Here is a 16,626-nt window from a genome sequence, read left to right on the forward strand (position 1 = left end):
ACTACCATGCTTTAGCATCTCCTCAGTAATATCAGTATTCCCGATGTTTTTGTGGTTCTCCAAATATTTTCAACCTCTCCCCTCAGTATAACTGTTTTTCTTTCTGTGCTTGGTGATATTTCTCTAAGGAAAAGTTGGTGGAGAAGACCGATGGTAAAAGAATAAGATAGGAGATAATGCCATTGTTCCCATAAGTGTGAGAGAGAGAGAGAGAGAATGTAGAAAATAGAAATCCAGAATTTTTTCAATTGTCTTTGCAAGACCCCAGAAGGCTTCTATTCATTTCAATAGGAGGTAAGATTAGTGCATTGGATCCTTACAGAGTCAGCTTTAGATTATTGATTTTTATAAAGCTTATTACGAACTGTAGAACTTACGAACGGTAAACTTACACCATCGAGCAGATATTGCAATTTTATGTTCGATTTCTTTGGCACTTTTGTTGGAAAACCACCGCTTAAATGTGGCTCACCGATTCCTAGTGGAGTGAGGTAGGAAGGCAATTATCCCAGCAAGAATAATTTCAGTTATTAGATTGAGTCATGTCCTTGAGTCAAGGGAGCGGAATGCAATAAATAAGATGTCGGAAAAGAGACACAGAAATCCCGAAACTTAGTGATATAGGACACAAGGCTATGACTGGTTAAGCAAAGGATGATCTGAAGGGAAAAAAGCATGGACATGGTTTTGGTCAGGGTTGCCCATAAGAGAGTGAATGTCAAAAGTGTGTTTCGTTGGAGAGCCGGTTAAGAAAAGCTTCCAGTGTGTGTACGACAGTGACGTTTTCTGGAATTCTGAAGATTAGTTAAGAGTTTGCATCAGTCATCAACAGCTAATACTTCAGCTTCTCTTTGAGCTTGTTATGTAGAGTTACGGGACAGCCACTGAGAATAGTGTGATAATAATCCGAATTAGGAGAACGGTAACAGCACCAAATGAAAGCAATAAAATGAAGCGAGGAAATCTCTAACCAACACAGATCAGGATTCTCATACAACCGCTTGCTGCATGCATTTTGTGCTCCTTCACTTGTGTAGGATTAAGAGGGTTATATTTATCTTTAGAATGTGCAGAAGGATCGAAAATGGATGAACTGTTGGGTTCGACATTTTCTCAGTTTTAATTGGTTGTTGAATTTCCTAGAACAACTTCACGTGATAAGAGAGAAGGAATATTTTTGCGTGAAAAAGAAAGACAAATAAAAACAAAACCACGTTATGAATAAATGCTAGCTGTTATCTCCGTATTTGATTCTAATGAAAAACCAATCTTGTTCTGATGTAATAGGGAAATGTGCTGTCCATTTGGCACGTGTCATTAAATTACTTCTGGATGAAACATCGTCCGACAAATATCGAGGGTGTATCGTTGTCCAGTTTACTGAGTGGTTGTTGTTATTGTTGTTGTTAATGCTTACATGAACTAAACGAATAAATGAGAATTCCCTTCCGATAATGCCACACTCGATATTATAGATAGTGCGATGGTTGCGATCCCAGATAAGTGAAAGTTGTTTTTTTTTCTTTCGTATCTGATATTCTGGAGAAATATTGAAACTGTCCAAGTGGAAGTGCAGCAATTCAATGTATTTTGTAGAAAGAAATGTGCAGAGTAAGATAGTATGCAAATTTCTCTGATGAGTTCACGTGTAATCAGCAAAAGGATTATTTTTGCATTTAGTGAACAATTTGGTTGAAGAAATGGTCCTTTAACTGAAACAAATTTTTATCGCAATTACAATTGTAAGACATTCGATTTGAGCACAACAGATGGGCGTAGTAAGTGCTAATTTCATAATTTAATTTATCTTTGAATACATTTTAAGATCTCTTGACGGTTTTCTTTTAACTGAACGTATCCCTGTTTTCACATCCATTACAAAATCAACCTTTGGAGTCAGATGTGCTGTGAAAAGGTCTCGAACTGGGAATGCTGTTTACAACTATTCAAGGGTACTGAGTAGAAGCGGTTTTCCATAATTAGCATGATCCTCCCATTCAACCTTACACAAAGAGCGAGTAATAAATTCCAGGTTTTAACATCAGATTAATAAAAGAGTTTATTTATGGAAACCGTACGGAGCTGTTCGCGGTGAAAACGTTACACCGAAAGCAGCTCCATGCATTTTTTTCGGTGAAAAACCCTTGAAAATTCTCAGTGTCAGAAGAATAATAATAAGAAGCGCGTAACATGGTTTAATTATTTTCAGGAGGAAGATTGTCCCTGTGGAAATTCAACTCCATGAAAATTTTATGCATTTTGTGGCGGCTGTTCGCACTCATCTTAACCTTAAATTACAACCAGGCCGTTCTCTGCCACCTGATGTTTCCAGAAAGAGAACCCACCGTGGATACGATCCAGAAACTCCACCGAGCCGTGTCTGAAGGATGGTTCTCCTGCGGCACGTTCCTTGGATCCAGCATCTACATTCAGCTCAGGGTAATCCAATTTTTTTTTGTTAATTTATTGAAGTGTCATTCGATGCAGAAGAAAAAGAAACTGTTTGTTTTTTTTCGTTTTCCAGGACGCCACGGAAGGCTTGTATCGCACTCTGGGACAATCAATGCTAAGCGATCCGGAGAATGTCTTTAATGACAAAAAGGAGATCTTGGAGCGGTTACTGGAAACCAACTACGCTTGCATTCAAAACCGTTTCGTTTTCGAAGTGAACATGTGCGCGCTCGGGAAGCGGGATGAGTTCTTGATGTCCCGAGATTCCTTTTACACCGCCATGAGCGGCATCATTTTCCAGAAGGGCTCACCTCTCAAGGTGGTTTTCGACGGAATGTGAGTATTTAAATCCGTGCACACTTTCAATAAAGATTAAAAAAAAAAAACTGAAGAAACCTTCAGATCAAGGTACGTGTTTTGACCACACACAAACGGATATCCATGCTTCTGTGTACTCGTCTTGTGATTTGAGTGAAGAGTGGGAGGTTTTCTCCTTACATTCCTGATGCGACACGAAAAGGTGGTTTATTTTCCTATTCGTACTTTACTTTCATTGCATTTTGTACTCAGCTTGCTTATTCCTCACGATTAGTTAAATCTCTAAAGACAAGAAATTTGATCCAGAAAATTCAAGTTTACTAACGAGGCTTGCAGAAAGACAGCAGTAAAAACATTCTGATACATTTGCTTAAAAATAGGCGGATCTATTTTGTGACAGATCTAGCCAATGATGGTGCCTAAAGGAGACAGTAGAATAGGCGTGACGGTGGATACTGTATTACCAGGCTCAGCTGCAACTGCGGTGCAGAATCAAATGTCGGTGCAACCATCCGGTCACTGTGATCGTATCTTTCTTTGTTCTCGAATATTACATTTTGAACATTCAAATTTCTGGTTGATGACCTCTTTATAAATTGATTCGACGATGACGTTAAAAGAATTCTGGGGTCATTAACGCTAGTTTTGGATAAATTCTCGCTGGAATCTATCGAAAAGATTGAACCGACAGCGAATCTTTCGGCGTCCCCCTCCCAGTTCCAAATTGTGAATGAAATTTGAACATCATCTGGTGAATCTTTGAATTAGAATTAAGACAGAAAAAGCGCAATCATCAAGAAATGTCCTCAAAAATTCTGTTTAAAGTACTTCAAGTTCCAGGCATTACTTTTTACTGAGTGAAATGAGAAACGAGGGAAAATCTACTTGTAACCTGAATATCTGTTTTAATTTGTTGACGCTTATGCCTCGAGAGTATACTTGAAAAAAGAAGCAGAAATTGAGCTATATTTATACGCTGTGATTGGGCTTGTTTCTTGTAAGCAAAGGAGTGATCTGCATCTGTTATAACTACGGGTGCCTAAAGCTACCAAGCCTTGCTTGCTCGTACATCTCTCACGCGATCACTAGCCTAGCCCCTTTTTTCTTGCTCCCTGTATTTTTATCACTGATGATTTTGATCAGCCAATTTTCATACGTAGATTTGGAACTTGCCTGTTGTAATGCTAGTTTTCATTTCTCTTTCAGAATTCCAAGAATAATTCAGAGCGGAATTGCGGAAAAATATTTTCACGATGAGATGTTCAAGCTACAGTTGCACGAGCGAAGAACGAACTCCTTGGATCAGAATGACTATACACAGAGGGCGCTGGCTCTGCAGGACATCGAGGGGGGTCTCTGGCTGCTTCTCATAGGATATGTCTCAGCCCTGACTATTTTCGCTTTCGAGTTTGTAAACGGCAAAAGAGCAAAGGGGTAGCATGCAGTAGTAAGAGGTCTGTCGCACGTTATTACGATTGCTTTGACACGTCACCTGTGAACTCCAAGGACTCATCGCAGAAAGATTCCATTAGTTCATTTAAAATTATATTCCATTAATTATTTTTGTTTTCTCCAACTAAATTCGGCATAATGATTCACTTATTGGAAGAAGACAAGTTGATTCTGGCTCGTGTTTCATTTCAAAAGTCGAAATGACAATACTTCTGAAATTGCAACTTCGTACCACAAACAGAGAGAGAGAGAGAGAGAGAGAGAGAGAGAGAGAGAGAGAGAGAGAGAGAGAGAGAGAGAGAGAGAGAGAGAGAGAGAGAGAGAGAGAGAAAGAGAATGAGTGAATATTTGCATGCTTGTTTTTAATTCAAAGTGCAGAAACTATGAGTTTCACAACTGGAATTCATCAATAAACGACTTGTACTCATTTTGAGGGTCAACCACTTCTCAACCCACAAATCAACCTAATTTATGACTTGTTATTTGTCAGTCAGTGTCAGACACATTCACACTCTGTCCATTGTCAGAAGGAACAACTACATGAATCGCATCTTTGTGTTTTTATCCTGCAGTTCGTGAATCGACTACCACTTTGTTCGGATGCTTGTGAAAGTGGTGGCGATGATGTTCACCGCCCGATGAGAGACTATCGTCCTAGCAGTTGGAAAAAGTGCATTAAACTGGTTTGAAGGGGTTACGGCGTTCAGTAAAACAAGATAAATGCATTTATCATCATTCGTACATGCATTCATATGATAAATGATAACGTTAGATATAAAATTTTCAGGATGATTTGAAAATTTGAAAAGGCACTTATTCAAGAGACGTGCTGAAGAATGATGAACGTAATATAGCAAGACACGAACATCTAAAGCAAATGGCTACTTACAGTCCTGATTGAGGGAGTTGTTGACATCTTTATTAATTTATTAATAACAATGTTCATTGACGAACGTAATGGACGTGGGATGTTTTGAAAAAGAGATTATCGAAAAATTATTATTAAATATTAATTTTTCATAATTTTAAATAATTTTATTTTATAATTTTATTATTTAATAATAAAATAAATAATTAAATATTTATTTTCTTATTAAATAAAATGTAAATAAAATAAAATAAATAATAAACAAAATAAATAAATAATGAATATAATAATAATAAAATAATAATTAAATAAATAAAATATGTAAAACAAAATTAATTTTGTGTGTGTGTGTATTTACACACACACACACACACACACACACACACATGCAGTCCAACACACTGAGTGACCTTTCTTGAAATGCAATAAACGCGTTTCAGAAATTCCAAATCGCAAACTTTTCTAAAAGAACGCACCGATTCCATATTGCAACATGCACACTCTCTATCACTGAAAACGCTAAGAGAAGGAGAGCAAACCTAGTTTTGCTAGGTGAGGATTGTAGCGTGAAACTTCAGTTTCACGCTACAACCTCACCTTGTTCTGTAGATTCAACAGCTAACGGAAACCTTTATCATCATCATCATCATCAAATTCCTGCCATGTAACCCTCAAGGGGTGTACAGGATATGACAGTACTGCATGAAAAAATTACATCATTACTAACTTCCTATCTACAATTTTCCTCCAAATCAGTCTGTTACTTGTCAAGACTCCAACATTATCAGATCTTATATTTCTATCGTCTAAGGCAATTTGTACCTATATCTTGGTCTTCCTCTGGGTCGTTTTCCTGCCAACCTGGCAGAGAACACTTGTTTTTTATTATTATTGTTATTATTGTTCCGGCAAACTCCAAGGAGTCGACAGACTCATCGAGGGAGGCCCTAACATCATGTCTGGAACAACTATTCAACATTTACACAGTATCTATCATATCTTGCCTTGAACTCATTCACGGTTGTAGCACCCACAAAAGACTCTGGAAGCTTATTCCACTCATTCACCACTCTCCAATTAAAAAACCTAGCTCTAACACCCTTGTCAACCACGCTCTTGCCCAGCTTCCATGCATGGCCCCTAGTCCTCCCACCACCAGTCATATTTTCAAAAATATCTTCTGGATCAATCTTATAAAAACCCATCAGTAATTTGAATGCCTCACTCATATCACCCCTCCTTCATCTATCATCCAATTTCTGCAACCCACAAATCCTCAACCTATTCTCATAGGGTTCATTCCACAGACCTGTTATCATCTTGGTCACTCGTCTCTGGACCCTCTCCACTTCCTACCCATCACAAAGAAACCCTGGTGCCCATAACTGGGCACAGAAGTCCAGATGGGGTCTAGGCTCGATACAGAGGAACAACAACTTGTTTGTCTCTGCATGTCAAAGTATTTTTCAGAAGCCAAGTGATTTGGTGAGCTGTTTTAGTTACTTTTGCAATGTTCCCCCTAAACTTCAACTCCCTATCCACCAGTACTCCCAAATCCCTGGCCTCATCAATCTCCTGGAGTATGGTTCCATCTATGCGATATACTGCTGCTATTCTTTTCACCCCAAAGAGCATAACCTTACACTTCACCACATTAAACTGACATCCATTTTTCCTAGCCCAGTCCTCCAAACTATCCAAATCATCCTGTAAAATTTTGACATCCTGTGCACTCACAATTGCTCTACCCAACTTTACATCATCAGCAAACAAGTGAACACTTCCTCTCATATCCTTTCCAATATCATTGATGAAGAAATTGAAAAGCAGTGGTCCAAGAACAGAGCCTGGCAGCACTCCACTAGTCACAAGATGTCTTTTTGACTCCACTCCTGAATAAACCACTCTCTGGTATCTCTCCTTCAACCACCCTCCTATCCATCTTACCAACCCTATATCTATCCCCATCTGCTCCAGTTTACTGATTAGGGTTCCATGTGGTATCCTGTCAAAGGCCTTGGCAAGGTCCAGTAGTATCACTGTAAACCCATTACCCCTATCCAGTTCAGCCGTCACTGTGTTATAAAACGTGAGCAAGTTACTGAGGCATGATCTACCCTTCACAAAACCATGTTGTCCCCATACAATATCCCATTTTCATCTATCCAATCCTGTATTCTTTTCTTGACTAATTTCTCTAAGACCTTGACGACAATGATTCCTGATATGCTAATCGGTCGGTAATTTACAACAGCAGTCTTGGAACCACCTTTATGCAGTAGAACTATTTTCCCTTCCTTCCACCCGCTCGGGACTAACCCAGACCTGAGACTCAAATTAAACAAAATGGTCGAGGGTACCGACAATTCTTTAGCTGCTTCTCGTACTACACGAACTGGTATACCATCCAATCCCACAGATGTATTGACATTGAGGTTATGCAATAGACTACTCACCTCCACTTCATTCACCACAATCCCTGTATAATCTACTGGTTTATTCGTTTCTGCAATGTCACCACCTGGATGATATATGCTTGCAAAGTGTTCACTCAGTAACTCAGCTATCTTAACTGATTCAGATACCTCCCTACCATTGGCATTCTTTAAAATCATTCTGCCATGTACATTTTTCCTTTTACTTGCTACATATCTAAAAAACTGTTTGGGATTCTCTTTAGCCTGCATGGCCAATGTTCTTTCGTAATCCTTTTTTGCTTTTCTTACCACACTCGTCACCCTTCTGTCCTGCGCTTTATACCGTTCATGTGCCTGCCGGTCACCTTTCTCCTTAAATTCCCTCCATAGTTGTTTCTTTTTTTGCAGCTCAAGCTTAATGGTGTTATTCATCCATTTAACCCCTACTTGATTTATTATTCAGACTCTAGGTATATAGTCAGCCATTTCTTCATGCAAACACTTCTTAACTACCTCCCATGCACTATTAACTTCTAGTCCTTGCAGTTGTACATGCCATGGCACTGAGCCAATCAATCTCCTAAGCTTGTCATACTTTCCAGCCTGATAATTCCACATGTACCCTGTCTTAATTGAAAATTCTACACCTTTAGCCACCTCCCAAGTCAAGACCCTATGATCACTCTCACCGATTGGTGGCAATGTGGTCATATTTGTTACAGCCAAATTCTAAGATGTAATTACTAGGTCAAGTACTCTCTGACCCCTAGTATTTTCCATTACATGCTGTCGCAGATAGTTATCCCTTAATAACCGCATAAAATCCAATTCCTTCCTCCCGTGTGTCCTCTCCTCACTCCAATCAATGCGACCATAGTTGAAATCTCCCATAATAATCACCCTCCTTCCACTCATTTCTTCTATTTGCTTGTGCATATTGTCACCACCATCTTTTCCATCACCTGGTCTATAGCAGCACCCAATTGTATATTTAGTTCTGCTAGCCACAATCTCACACCAAATGGCCTCAAATATGCTCTTTTCTCTATTCTGCAATTCAACTTCTATTCTCCTTGGCTGTAGCTCATCAGCTATCATCAACAATACTCCTCCCCCATTTTATTCTCTCTGTCATTCCTGAACACACTATACCCATCACATTCAATCCCACTAGCTATATCATCTACAGTCAGCCATTTTTCACTAATACCAATAACCTGTGGTCTGGAAGTGCCAACCATGGCCAAAAACTCTTCCTTCTTGTTTCTAATACTCCTAGTATTAGTGTACATGAATTTAAGACCCCCGTTAACCCCAACCCTACCTTGATGACTTATATTAACTATCCCACTCTGGTTTGTTGTCCTTATTTGCTCTAGCATATTATATTCATTCTTACATTCAACTGCCTCCCTAAGGACTGTATATCTACTCCCCGCCCCTTAACAAATTTAGTTTCCCTGAATTTTCACATCCACTACATTCAGCAACATTTTCTCACGTCTTCTTACACCATAACCATTCAAATGCAAGCCATTCATCTTATATAGATCCTTTCGCCCATCAAACCCACTCCACACGTCCACAAATTCCACACCACTCGTCATACATAACCCATGTATAAAGTCATTCGCAATTATGGCCCTCCTTTTAAACATTTCACTGTCATATCGTGGCAAAAGACTAATCATTCTAACTCTCTCACTCTTTTCTTTTGCTACCTCAAACATTTCATTCAGGTCTTCTATCATTTCCATTTTATCACCTTTCAAATCATTCGTACCTGCCACAACAATCATTTCTTTCACCCTTTCATTTTGCTCTCTAATAGACTCAGTTACATCCTTTATGGTTGCACCAGGTTGGTACGATTTTGTCAAATCCTCTACTATCACACCTCGTACTAACGATTCTCCATATAGCACTCTATCCTTCATTTTGTTCATGTTCACATTCCTACGCCTATTTTTCCTGTCATACCTTTTATTATTGGTTCGTTCATTCAGTCGACTTCTGTTCATGCAGTCTAGCTGCTGTTTTGCCTTTTCTATCACACCATTCAACAACGCGATCTCATTCAATGCATCTATCTCATCTTTTTTATTCTCTGAGAAACCATTTATACTGTCATTCACACTTTCTACATTCACACTCTCATGATTCTCATGTACAACCTTGCCGTTTCTTGTCATATCGGTATTTTCTTCATTCTGAAGTTTGACAAAAATATCACACTCACGATCCGAAATACACGTCAATTCCTCATTCTCCCTACATTTTCTACAAACATTCAATCCTTTATTATCATCTATCCACACTCCGACCGCGCTCCGTAAAGTGTACATTTCACATGTAGTACACTGACTCATTTCTTTTATACTATTGTCTTTGATAACGATAACGAACCATCATTACTGGTCGCCATTTTCCTTTGGTGCCATAAGAGGTGCCATAATTATTGCAACGTGTTTTATCAAATAATAAGTTATACACACCAAAAACACACAAACAGACGCACTAAAATATGCAAGGCAAACAAAACTATGCAATATTAACTAATTTTATCAAAGATAAGTGAAAATAATACTTATCTTATCAGGAGCTTGCATGAACACTACACACTACAATATAACCTCGAACTCATCTCTGATTTGCTAATATCTCTGTTTTGCTAATATTTCCTCTCCCATTCTATTTAAGTGACCATACCACCTGAGATTAGCTCTGCTAATGCATTCCTGGATGCTGACAATGTCAAGTTCTTTCCTAATTTCTTCATTTTTAATATGATATTGCCATTGATGCCATCTGTTCATGCCTCTAATCTTTCTCAGGACTCTCATATCTGCGGTCCCTAGTCTTTGGTCAAGTGTTTTACTTCTGACCCAGCTCTCAGATCCATAAGTTAAAACTGGTTTGAACACTGTCTTGTATACAGCTAATTTAGTGTTCCAACTAATTTCTCTCTTATTCCACATGAATTTATTCAATTATTAAAACCATTATTTCGGTGGCATTTAAAATAAAAATAAGAAGTCGGCGGAAGAACAGGGCATGTGTTTATATCTTTGTTCAGTCGAAGAAGAAAACAGCAGAGCCAAGACCAGAGCTGTTCTTTTGAGGCTGAACAGCTGTCAGAGGATACAGAAATCATAGAAGTTCAAGTTGTAGTGATCGAAGTAATCTAACGATCGGATTGTTGGTGAAAGAGCACTCAGCAGTGAGAGAGACCCGTCTTGCATCGGCAAAAACGAATTAGTGTGAAAGGGAACAGAAGTTCATTTCTCCTCCATGAACGAATAAACCAAGAACATTTTACTCTTTGGGCACTTTAATATAACCGAATGGAAACCACGTTCTTTCTGGCCAGTTTCCAAATTTGTTTCTTGTTTAGAAAAACACGCTTGTCACACCAATTGGTCTCTTTTATTGTAAGGGCTGTATGACTGTATTTTGAATTTTGTTTTCAACAAAAATTACCAATTGTATAGCAATGAATGACTGTATTTAATAAAATCATTCTTATCAAAGATATTGGCAAATAAATGAAACAATATTTGAATATTTGAATGCTTCACCACTCCATTATTGCTTACTATAATTTATGGCTTAGGTTTATGCCATTTTGCATGTGCGAGGTGGAAAATTCCATGACTTTCTTGCTATTATCACTCCCACGTAGAACTCATCAGAAGAAGAAGAAAAGAATCTCTGACAAGGAAATGGGATGACAGCTGTTCGTCGACAGTACCAATGAACACCATCACGCACAGTTACTTTTCACTTCAAAAGGATGTCGAAATTGGTTTATCAAGCATTAACAGAGCATGCGGGGAAGTACACCAATCATAAAAGCTTTGCAGGCATGACGTCAGCTTTTTTCCAGACATAGCTGTTTGCTGCTATTTCCTTCCGCTAATGTCTACATCGGTCATCGTAGCTCACACACAATGCTCCCTACCCTCAAAAATAATTACATATGTTCGAAGATTATGTCTGCCCAACCTATCAAGGACAGCTTTTTCTCTCTCTATCTCTCTCTCTTATTCCTTCGCAAGCCATTGCAATTTATTGGATATAAGGTTAATCGGGCAAGACATTTTGATGAATCAAGTACTTGAAAATTCCTCCAGTTTCTGATGAAACACAATGATGGGCGCTTGTTCCTACATGAAAAATATCACTTTCAAAAATGCTGTGAGTCTTCATGAGTGTCACCAGTTGTTGCCCACGGAGAACATGATTCAGTACTCCAGAACCATTTGGGAATGTTTTGGGGTCCCTTCACCATCAACGAAGATGAATACGATGACTTCGTCTGCATTCTGCATCGTGTGACTATCGAAGACCATGACACAGAATACAATCAAAAATCCTCTGTGTAGTGAAATAGAAATCCAACTCTTTCCAATAGGCGCTACTTTGAAAGTTCTGCATTCCTAGTAAAACATCGTGGAGTGAAGTATAATTCAGTCTCATAGGATTCTTCTTCTTCTTCGTCTTTAGCTCCTCTACATCCACAATCGGATATATGTCTCCTCCTTAACTTTCCAGCTCTTTCTGATTTTAGCCAATGTCCACCATCTCTTGTCAAAGCTTAGTATATCATCCTTCCGTCTTATTCTTTAACGACCTATCCTGCTTCTCTTGTTATCCACTCAGTGTTTAATTCTGTCCACCTTTCGTCTGGCAGTCTTCTAATATGGCCAGCTCGCCTTCACTTGCTGCTTTGCAACATTTCACAAAGTCTTCTAGTCCAGTCATCTCTGTAACTCTAGCCTTTCTTTTTCTATCAATTTTTGTTACGTGGAGCATTCTTCTCTCCAAGGCTCTTTGGGCAGCCTGTCTTCCTTTAGTTTAGTTGTCTCCCATGTCTCAATTCCATTGGAAAACACTGAAATCATGCGTGTATTAAAGAGCTTTCTTTTCTGGCACACACAGTTAAATTCTCCTAACAGATAATCTTTACATAGCCAAAGTTTTTTTATAGGATTAGTATCATATGATTAGTATTAGTTAATAAAAATATATCACATTAACTAATTAAAGTAAATCATCAATAAAACTTTATCAACAATTTTCCGCAATACTAAATATTCTTGGAGATATCCGAAAAATCACTGTATATGGGAAATATTATTATTATTATTATTATTATTATTATTATGGACAACTCCAGGGAGTCATTAGACTCATCGAGGGAGGCCCCAAATCATATTCATCACAACTATTGTACATTCATACAGTATCTATCATACCTCGCCTTAAACTCATTCACTGTCACAGCATCCACCACAGACTCTGGGAGCGCATTCCACTCATTCACCACTCTACAAGTAAAGAACCCAGCTCTAAAACCTTTAATAACCACACTTTTGCCCAGTTTCCATGGATGTCCCGTAGTCCTCCCACAACCAGCCCTGTTCTCAAAAATATCTTCTGAATTAATTTTATAGAAACAATTTGAATGTCTCAATCATATCTCCCCTCCTCTGCCTATCAACCAGTTTTTGAACCCAAAATCCTCAACCTGTTTTCATAAGGCTCATTCCACACACCTGCCATTATCTTAGTCACTTGCCACTGAATCCTCTCCACCTCCTCCCCATCAAGAAGAAACCTAGGTGACCAAATCTGGACACAGTAGTCGAGATGTGGTCTTATCAATGCTCGATACAGAGGAACAATAACCTGCTTGTCTCTGCTTGTCAACGTATTCTTCAGCAACCAAGTGATTTGATGAGTTGATTTGGCCACTTTTGCAATGTGCCACTAAACATCAACTCCTTTTCCACCAACACTCCTAAATCTCTTGCCTCATCAATTTCCTGGAGTACAGCTCCACCAATGTAGTAATCTGCTGCTAATCTTTTCACCCCAAAAATGTATAACCTTACATTTCGCCACATTAAATTGACATCCATTCACCTTGGCCCAGACCTCCAATCTATCCAAATCATCTTGCAAAATTTTGACGTCATCTGCATTCACTATTGCCCTACCCAACTTTGCATCATCCGCATATGAGAACTTCTATTCCATAACGTCATTTCCCTCCTCATTTTATGATTGAATTGGGAACATTTATTTGTTTTTATTTATTTTTTTCATGTTGGCCATATACGAGAGGTTGGCTGGTCAACCTATAGTATGTTAGTACCGTATATGTGTAGTGGGTTGGGAAAAGAGAAACTTGTTTACATTTGATTTAAACGCCTGTATGTTGTATTCCTTGGGAAACACAACAGCGGGACGACTGTTCCGTAGTATAGCAGTTGCAGGGATGAAGGAGGAGGAGAAGAAACTTGTTCTGTGGGTTTCAAGGTGTACTGTGAAGTGATGTTGGGCAGCAGCTGTAAGTGTTTCAATGGACTTAGTACAAGGTGGGGGGAATTATTGATGCTGTTTCAGACGAACATTTCCCATGCAAATATTTATAGAATATACAAATTACAGAGACCAAGCATCTATGTCAAAGTGAGGGAAACGAGTTGGTGAGAGATGGGCATTTATTAGTCTAGTTGCTCTCCTCTGTATTGAATCGAGCATTTTGAGGGAGTCTTAGGAGCTCCATTCCAGATGTGAGAGCAGTATTCGAGAGCTGGGCGGATTTGTGACTTGTATAGTGTTAACAGCTATTTAGAGGTGAAGCAGCGTCTTGAACAAAAGAGGAAGCCTAGTTTATTGGAAGCTGAGGATGCGATGGTTGTGATGTGTTTGTGCCAAGAGAGGCTTGATCTCAGAGTAATTCCGAGAAGAGAAATCTCATCTTGTCTGGGAATTTCAGTGTTATCAAAAACAATGCTGGGAAAAATGGTTCTTTTTTGTGAGAAATAAGAGGGAACTGGGATTTACTAGCATTTAAGTTGACGAAGTTTTTTTGAGCCCCAGTGGATGATGGCCCAGAGTTCAGAATTAAGGGCAGTGGTGGTTGAATTTCTGTGGGTCGAAGTGAGTTGTGTAGAGTCGGGTTTGTCAAATGAAATGGAGGAGTGTAAAGTGCTGTCATCTGCAAAACCATGTATTGGGTTGGAGGTCAACTTAAGTAGGTCATTGATGCACAGAAGGAAGAGGATCGGTGAGAGAACTGAACCTTATGGGACCACAAAAATTGTTAGATGGTGAGAGCAGAGGGAGCCATCTACTATCATACATAGTGTTCATCAAGACAGGAAGCTGGCAATCATCAGCAGAAGTCCTGAGACTCCAAATGACGGGAGCTTGCCTAGTAAGCCTGTGTGCAAGACCTGGTCAAAGGCATTACAGATATGAAGTGCAACTTCTTGGGATTCGCTGAATTTCTCCATGGCATTTGTCCAGCAATGGGTGATAAATGTGAGTAGATCTCCTGTTGATTGGCAGCGACAGAATCCATACTGGTGGTTGCTTATTTGTTGGGTGCCTTCAAGGAAGTGTAGGGGTTGGGAATTGATAGTATTCTCCATCAATTTAGATATGACTGAAGTGAGTGAGATAGGAAGGTAGTTAGACGGGAGTGATTTGTCACCCTTTTTAAGAATGTGTTTCAGGCTTTGGGATATATACCAGTAAAGTAAGAGAGTATGTACAGACGGCATAGGATAGGAGTCAGTTCTGGCAGAGCTTCAGGACAATTGGAGGAATGCCATCAGGGCCAGGAGACGTTTTTTGTGTCTAATTTACACAAGTTTATGATGTCTTTTCGGCAAAAGGATACTGGGGACATTGTACGTTGGGCAGCTGGAATGACTGGAGGGCATTTGCCATTGTCAGTTATGTGTGCATTGGGGACAAAGTATGAAGCGAGGAAGTTAGCTTTTTCTGTGTGTGATGTTGCAATTGAGTCATCTGGGTGTGATACAGGTGGGAATAGTGTGGCGCAAAAGTCAACAGTGGTTTAAGTACCATATTTTGTTTTAATCTTCAGAAACAGCTTGGGATGTTTCTTAGGGTTCCTTTCGACAAAGCGAGAGCTTTCCAAAGTTGGAACGAAAAAAGAAGAAAATAAAATAAAATAAATGTACTTGTTTGACATGAATGTTAAGACTATAGGATGATGATGATACGACACGTCTGATTGAGAAATGCTGAGAGGCATAAGTACGAAAGTGCGGCTGGATAAATAGAAAGATTGATTTACTCGTATTTAAAAAAGTAAATATTGCACACCAAAGGTTAGTAGGATATAACTTTAAGGTCCAAGTATTAATAAGTTCTATATTTGACTACTACCTCTACTTCTTGTTCTACACCTATACGATTGTATTCATTTCAAGAAGTGATATATGCACACTCCTTATTGGGGCAGACGATATCAGTCCGACCGTAGAAGGTTCGCTGATTATAAGATGTTAAAAGAGTGGGTGTGCTGTCGCCCGCAGCCAGTAAGCACGTGGACGCAGTGATCTAGTGCTCACATATAAGATGTTCTCTGCTCTCAAAAACATGCATTTGCCCCTTGAAAACGGGTGTTTTTTGTGCTTTGTCGATGTTGGTTCGAAGTACACTGAAATATGTGAACAGCATATTAAAAGCTTTCAGGTTTATACTGTTTTCGAGCGGTGTTACGAGTAACTTTGTAAAGGGCTGTCGCGAATACTTTTCGCTTTATATGAATTCTTGTCGAAATTAAATCAGGAATTCAGATTTACTGGTTATCCCATAGTGCAGTTAAAAGTATCCTCAGCGCATTAACCTATCCCATGGATATTGGGGAAGAAAATATTATTCCTGTTTCACCATGGGGTTGAATATCGTGGGAAAATGTTATTTCTTTACTTATTTAATTGCTTATTGAATATAAATCCTAAGTATTTAGTCTCTGTTTAAACAGGATGGTTGTTTTTCTTAGTCTCATTGCGATGAAGGGTTAGACCAAAAATAAATAAATAAACCAATAAATTTAATTAATTATTTTAATTTAATAAAAATATGCACAAGTGGTCTTCACTGTCAAAAACTTGTAAAGATATTCCACTGAACACACAGGAATGGATTGGACAACAGTCGCCATCTTGAAAAGATGACCGTTGTCCAATCGTCTTTTCAAATTGGTTGCGCAGCTGGTCAAAGCAATTAGACGATAATTTGAAGGGTTTTGAGAAACCTTTCTGGCTTTGGATAACTGCGTTCTGGCAAGAA

Source organism: Typopeltis vanoorti, chromosome 21 (assembly GCF_054136105.1).
Source record: "Typopeltis vanoorti isolate ZY-2024b chromosome 21, IOZ_Tvanoo_1.0, whole genome shotgun sequence".
Classification (NCBI taxonomy): domain Eukaryota; kingdom Metazoa; phylum Arthropoda; class Arachnida; order Uropygi; family Thelyphonidae; genus Typopeltis; species Typopeltis vanoorti.